The following is an 8056-nucleotide window of genomic DNA, read 5'->3' on the forward strand; positions in this document are numbered from 1 at the left end:
GAGCTTTGGGGTGCTATGCATTTTCCCCTGGGATCACATTATTCAGTGAAAGTCCAAACTCAGATCCTAGTCTGTTGTGAGATGTGTTCTCACAATCACAGCTATGATGAGAGTGCTGCAAGTCTGGTGTATGGAAGGCCTGTCTCTTGGTGAGTAAGGTGCTTATCTTATGTCATTCCCAGTCTTACAAAGTGTCTTGTCCTTGCTTAACCAACACCATTCTCTCCATTGAGAGGAAATTTGAAGGAATTCTCTCCACTGCATGTTGGGAATCATCCACTGTAAGGATGTCCTTGTTGTTAATGGGTCCATGTTTTATAAATTACTCAAATTGTAGTTAGCCCAAACCCTACTTCTGTTCAAAATCCTTAATTAATAGAGTTGGCTTTTTATTCTATGCAAACCTGATTTATCTTGGTTGTAGTACACTCATCTATGAATGATGGAAGAATGAGGTCATGTGGTGTCCTGAATCCTTGTAACTAGAGAAAGTATCAGTATGGAGAATGGAACTGAGATCCTGAGAGCACAGTGGGCACTTTATTTCACAGGCAATATGTCCATAGCTTTGATAGAAAGTGTGACATTTTATTTCTTTATAACAATGCCAACATAAGTGAATAGCCTAATAGTCCATAGTCATTATGTCATGTATTCCATAGGTCAGGAGTTCAGACATGGATCGGCTAAGTTTTGAGATTTTCACATTCACAGGGCTGTTATAAGGCTGTCATCTCTTCTTTTGTGAGCCTTGAGAAAGATGTATCTCTATCCACAGACAATCTGGTTGTAAGGAAGAATCGAATTCCCTCAGGTTTTAGATTCATGACAACATCAATTGTTTATTTGCTGTTGGCCAGAACCCTCCACCCTCACCTTTTCTATTGACTTATAATGCCCTCTTTGAGACATTATTCAAATGGCTACTTTCTTCCTTAATCCAACAACACAAACACAAGCTGGAATAAACTGTGTGTGAAGGGATGATGACCATGTAAAGATAATTTTTCCCATCCTCAAGCAATAGGATGTTGCCCTTCTGTTCCTTTAAACCATGCTCAACTAAGTGAAGTTTGACAATTTAAAAAAGTTTTGCTTTTGTTTTTCTTTTTAGAGGAGTGAAATGGAAGTCTCTTATTGCATGTTTATTGACCAACAGGCCCTGCCACAGGTGCTGCCCTTACAAGGGAATCACACAAGGAAGTTCACAGCACAAGAGGAGGTCACAGGGCCACTTTATGACTACACTGTGCAGAATGTTACTTCAGAAGGTGATGGGAAAACATCCCAGCTGGCTTGTTTGCTCAATGAGCTCCCTGTTTTAAATAATGTAGTCTTTAAATAATGTAGTTTATTAATTCTTTGTGAATTTCTTATAATGGGATACTTACCTTGAGTTGTTGGTCAAGGTAGTCCCAGAAATCCAAAAACAATACAACCTTTTGCTATTAATCTTGGTTGCCCACCAAACATTTATCAATAGTAAAGTGTATTGATAACTCCCTTTTGGAGATGTTGAGAGTTGTGCCTTCAAGAGATGACTACTCTTCTCCCCAAGCATTCATTCTCATTTCCAATAACACCATCCCAATTCACCTCTTCCTTGTTTTTTTTTTCAATCACATTCTCATAACTACATCTTTGCCCACTGTTACTAGTAGACTACATTTTTATGTAAGTAATTTTTGGGGAAATGAGGTGGAAAAGCATGCCACAAAGAATTGAAGGTCAGTTAAAATCCAATAACAGGATCCTGTTCCTCTCCTCTAGAAAGCAAGAACAAACTCAGTTTATTAAAAAAAAAAAGCAACCTTTAGTCCAAGCACTAATGAAAACAATGGCAGGCAGACTGGCCTAGAATGCAAGTCTAGGGCAGCCAAATATACACAGAGAATCCTTGTCTTGAAAAAAATGAAAGAAAGAAAAGAAAAGAAAAAGAATGCCCTAAAACACAAAAACAGTAAACTTGTCAAACTTCACTTAATTGGAGATAGTTTAGAGGACTAGAATGACAATGGTGATCATAGATGGGAAAGATGAGAAGTGCAGTGTAATCAGGAGGTAGAACGAAGTGTCCAAAGTGTCATAAGGCATGTGTCATCTGGACATGTCATTGAATCTAGACAGCCAATCTGCAGATTTCTATGGGAGGTGTCAAATGGTTCTAAGTCATCTGGTCTTCCAAGGTTCCCATTGTAACTTGAGCTCCACTCACAAAACAGCATAAAGGGGCACTATTTAGGAGGATTCTGCAGATTCTAACCATGTTATGCATTCTTCTCACAGGCTTTTCCTTTCCTATGATCAATCAGCACAAGCCTTCATGACCCCACTTTTGCATCTTAACTGTATGCAAAACTATCTGCATGTTAATGATGCTGAATTCTGCTTCCAGCTTAAGCAGTAGGCTCCCAGACATCACGGTGGTGATTGTCTCAAATGGCTGAGCAAGCATATCATCCTAAACAGCAGCAGCAGCAGCAATGGCAGCAAGAGCAGCAGCAGCAGCAGCAGCAGCAGCAGGAGCAGCAGCAGCAGGAGCAGCAGCAGTAGGAGCAGCAGCAGTAGGAGCAGCAGCAGCAGGAGCAGCAGCAGCAGCAGCAGCAGCAGCAGCACTTCACTACATGGCTTTTCCCCAAGCAGGGCACTTGTTTGTCTGCATCTTCTTCAGTGGTCATACTGAAAATGCATTTGCATTTATATTCCCTGGATCCTTTGACAGTAAATGGCTTGCCATCAAGGAACATTTTCCATTATGTCAGAGCAGTGTATGGCTTCTCTATAATGGTACTAAAATCTTTCACTAGAACAGCTCATTTCTTGGTCCACAGTACTCTTTGCCTGGCCAAACTGCATGTGTTCAGATTTTCATTCTTTAGTATTTTGTGCCTAATTGTCATTATAAATTTGTCTAAAAGAAGTGAGTAATAACCATTGCACACATCCAGTGTTATGTTCTCTTAAAAATAAATTAGTCCATTTTTTTTGAGACCAGATATTATGTTGCCAGAGCTGGCCTAGAAATTTTGATGTAGATACAGTCATCTTTGAACTCACAGAAACCCACCTGTCTTTGTCTCCTGAATTCTTGGATTAAAGGCATGAGCCGCCATATCTTTCCCTAGTCTATTGGTTTTAAATCAAGCATCATTTAGATTTTTAGGACATAGGCAAAACATAGCCATATATTTGGTAAGAATATTACATAAAAAGAATATATACTAGTTCATAATAGCCAGAACCTCGAAACAGCATAAATGTCCCTCAGTTGAAGAATGGATGAAGAAACTGTGGTACATTTACACTATGGAATACTACTCAGCTATTAAAAACAAGAAAATCCAGAAATTTGTGGACAAATGGATGGAACTAGAAATGATCATAATGAGTAAGTTAACCCAGACCCAGAAAGACTCACATGGTCTATACTCACTTATAATCGGGCACTAGCCCAAAAGGCATGTCTCATGAAAGTCGTCACTTACCAGGAGATTGGGAAAGATGTGAACACATCCTATTGGGACTCTAGGTAAGAGAAATATAGGAGAATGGGAAAATAGAAGGATCCAGAGGGTCATATAAACCTTCAAGAAGAATATCATGATGGGTCGATCTGGGCCCAGGGGAGTCTGCTCAAACTACTGCACTAACCAAGAACAATACAAGCAGTAAACATCAAACCCCTCCTCTCACCTAGCCAGTGGACAGAACATTCTCCACAGTTATGTGGAAGGTGAGGCCTGACTCTGACATGAACTCTGGTGCCCCATATATGACCACCTCCCCTTGGCAGGGAGGCCTGGTGGCACTCAAAGAAAGAATAAGCAGGCTACCAAGATGAGACTTGATAGCTTATGACCATATAGTGGGGGAGGAGGTCCCCCTTGGTCACAGACCTAGAGGAGAGAAATAGGGTGAAAGCATGAGAGAGGGAGGAATGGAAGGATACAAGTGATGGGAAAACAATTTAGTTGTAATCTGAATAAATTAATAAAATTAAATTTAAAACTAAAAAATAAATAAAAAGGAAGGCACTAGTTCAAGTCCTACTGGATAACTCATAGCCACATTCTTTACTCTCCAAATTTATTTTGGCACTCTAGTCTTCTGAAATTTCCACTCTCACATGCCTTTAATTCCAGTACTCAGGAGGCAGAGGAAAGTGGACCTCTGAGTTTGAGGCCAGCCTGGTCTACAGATTAAGTTCCAGGACAGCCAAGGCTACACAGAGAGACTCCATCTCAGAAAAAATACTCACAGGATATTCTGGAAGAAGAGGCATAAAAAATGAAGAGCTGGGGGATTGGGAATGGTGACGTAAAATGCAGTCTTCTGGACATAACATAATGATTGTATTCATAAACTCCTGCCAGCTGTGGTTACCCACACAAATCCTACAAAACACTGAGTCAGCCCAAAGTCCCAACATAGATGGAGTAGATGATCTTCAGGCCCATCACTTATAATGAGCTACTGGGACTTTGATAGCTATTTGATAGAGAGATATTTCTTCAAATGTGAGGGAGCCAGTAGTTTCCCTATGCTGTAGTACATGGCCCTATATTCATATACATATTTGCAGCACTAACTGGACTTTGCAGGTCATAAAACAACAAAACTAATAATGAAAATAAAGCACGTATATGTTGGGAATGGAAATATTAGGAGGATATGGAGGGAAAACATTGTGGTATATATGGAAGAATATATATATATGAATAAAATACAAATGTAGTGATGAACATTTGCGAATGTCAATTTCCATTTCACTTATGGCTGAAGAAAATACTAATGTACATATGCACCTCATTTCTTTTACCCATTCTTCTTGACGGCTACCTAGACAGGATCTATTTCCTAACTCTGGCAGATAGTGTAGCAATAACCACACATATGCAAATATCTCTGTGGAATATTAACTTTGGGTACTTATTATTCATGTTTTTGGTATTGTTGTGTGTTCTTATTCTCATTTTAATATATTTTCTTGGAATTCATCTACAGGAATATATTTTTATCATTATAGAGCAGCTATTAACCTCTGGAAAAATTATCTTTCCTATAAAAATACATTTGTCTCATGTTAGAATTTTTGCACTTGGCTCATATCACTGGTTGGGAGCTTTAATCTCTTATATCCCATCAATTGAAAACTTCACAAAGTGAATGTGGCCTAAGTTGTAACAAGATGAGCCACAGTTCCTTACCACTGTACATGAGGTGCAGTTTGCTTGATGAATTCTCACCAAGAATATACAGGGCACTGGTCCCAATCTCCTTCAAGACTCAGAAAGGTAAGGACTAATTGCAGAGGAAACCAAAGCTGTGGAATAAGTCATTGGGACAATATTGCAAAATCACATTAAAAACATTTCTATGACTCTGATAACTTAAAGATAACACAGTGTGCATGAAAATATGAATTAATAAGTGCATTACTGAAACAATAACAAAGGGGGAAGTACTAGAAAGTTGTATTAGAAAAAGAGAGAAAACCAGGATAGGAGAAGGCAAACAGAAATGGGCAACACAAGAGATGAAGGAATGCATCAGGGATGACTTATACTGTAGGATAAGTAAGGACAAAGTTGAACCAACAAGGGACCAATAAACTAAAGCAACCAAACACCATTGGTTTCACATTGAGAAGCAGTGATGATCTAGGATTGTGTTTGCAGGGTGTGCTCAGGTTAGGAGCCTCCTCTAGCCAACCCAAAAATCCCTAGGGTATGCTGTTCAGGAAAGTGTACAAGAAGAAATTCAGGTGGTTTTATGTCCTAAAGACAGAGACAAGGGAGGGGAAAGAAATTTATAGAGAAGAAAGAAACTGGAAGGATTCTATAGTTCCCAAATCAGAGCCTACTCTTGCTTCCATATAAACATGAGTTTCTGTTCCAGGTGCCACAGGTATTAACTCTTTAGCCTCAAATTTTTTTACCTATAGCTTTCATTTCTGGAAAACAAGGTGCACAGTGGAAACTTTTTAGACCAGCCAGGGTGTAGGTTTGTAATCCTAGCACTCTTGTGGGAAAAAAAAGATAATGAGTTAAGGTTATCTACAGCTATATAGCGGGTATGAGAATAGCATGTCACACAGGTGATCCCCTGCCGAAGATCCAAAAACAAAAAGAAAGAAGGGAAATAGAAATTGTATTGGAGTAATGTGAAGAGTAAACAAGCAAAGCATTGAAAACAGGCTGCACTGAGCTGGGTGTAAAGGAGTCTGTCAAAACACACTGTTGTGGAATATTAGCCAGAGAAGACTTCTCAGACATGACTTTAAGCCAATAAAAAGTCTTTTTTATTTGGCCAAAAGCCCACACTGGGTGTTGGAGATTTGAGTGTACCACTGGTCCTTTCTCAGAATGAGGTTTTATGCACAAAAGTCATGGATTGGATTGACATACATCACTTAACAAGAACAGTTACCAAGAAGGAGAACTACAGAAGATAAAAAGCAAGCTTAGAACATTTTCAGATTTCCCAGAACTATATGGAATTTAATGGATTAGGTCCTTTGTTTCACTTTGGCTGGTGGTGCTCTCTGCTTGCTGAGTTTGACAGCATGAATGACAATCCCATCAATGAGTCAGTTGTACAAATGTCTTGGGAGCCTGTTATACATCACTACTAGTGTTTTAACAAGTCCCTAGAGACAGACTTGGCATTCTCTATAGGTGTCATTTATTTGAAAGTTGTTGCAAATGATTCCAGCCCTACTATAAGATGTAGAGTATTGGAAGATGCAGTTCAAAGCTAGAGCCCTTGTCTAATAGGTATGACACAGTGGGCCTCAACCCATCCCTAACATATACACACACACACACACACACACACACACACACACACACACACATACCACATGCAAGAGAAGAAAGATATAAGAAGCACAATTGATTTTAAAAACCATTTTCTAAGAGTGTTTCAGTATTGCTATGAGGTTTGGACCACAAGCATTCTTGAGGTATTTTATATTTATAATACTTTGATGGTATACTTATACTGATATTTATCATAGTAATTATCTTACCTTGTAGTCCTTCTTTGCCCCAGTACCAAGGCATGGAAGATACCCTTACAAAACAGTATACTCTTATGATATATTTAAAAGCATAGCAGAATGTGAGGCTTAAAGAGCTGTAATGGGACACTGAATTATGCAATATTCCTGAACAAGCATTCATTATTTTAGAGTGGACACTATGAGTGCTCTGGGATATAATCATTTTCACCAGAGTCCTCTGGTTTTGTGCAAGAAATATGTAAATGTTCATATACTTGTAATGAATTCTGAGGTTATTCCTGTAAAAGTCTGAAGGCCTCAGAGAAGGAAGTGGGTATCCCTACAAGAAAGAGGATCAAGTCAGCTTTTCAAGAATATGACCTCTCAAATGTGTGTATTTATGCCATTATGTCATTAAGACATCTGGGTTGTGTAGAAGACTCTCTTAGGGAAAGAGATGGTGAGATGAGGTAATTTTTGTGCCTCTTCTTCCAGGATGTCCTGTGAGTATTTTTTCTGAGATGGAGTCTCTCTGTGTAGCTTTGGCTGTCCTGGAACTTACTCTGTAGACCAGGCTGGCCTCAAACTCAGAGGCCCACCTTCCTCTGCCCCCTGAGTGCTGGAATTAAAGGCAGGGCATGTGAGAGTGGAAAGTTCAGAAGACTAGAGTGCCAAAATAAATTTGGAGAGTAAAGAATGTGGCTATGAGTTATCCAATAGGACTTGAACTAGTGCCTACACAACATACCGCATGTGATAAGATGGAACCAACATGAGCCAAGGAGAAGCAAGTTGATGTCAAGACATTCAAGCTGTGAATGGTCCTTGTGGAATTAGCACAGAACATAGGGATCTGGGTGGGAGCTAAGTCACCTGGGTCTTATTCCAATTCCAGCAGGAAAATAATTATTTCAGTTTCCCATTGGGAAATCTGTCAATGAAGGATATACATTGGGGCACCTAGCTGGACTCTAATGAACTAAACAAGTTCCTTGACCTGGTCCCCTAAGATTTGTCAATAAGACCTTCTGCAAGTTCCTCTGATTCCCTAGC

This window comes from Acomys russatus, chromosome 29, assembly GCF_903995435.1.
Source record: "Acomys russatus chromosome 29, mAcoRus1.1, whole genome shotgun sequence".
NCBI lineage: Eukaryota > Metazoa > Chordata > Mammalia > Rodentia > Muridae > Acomys > Acomys russatus.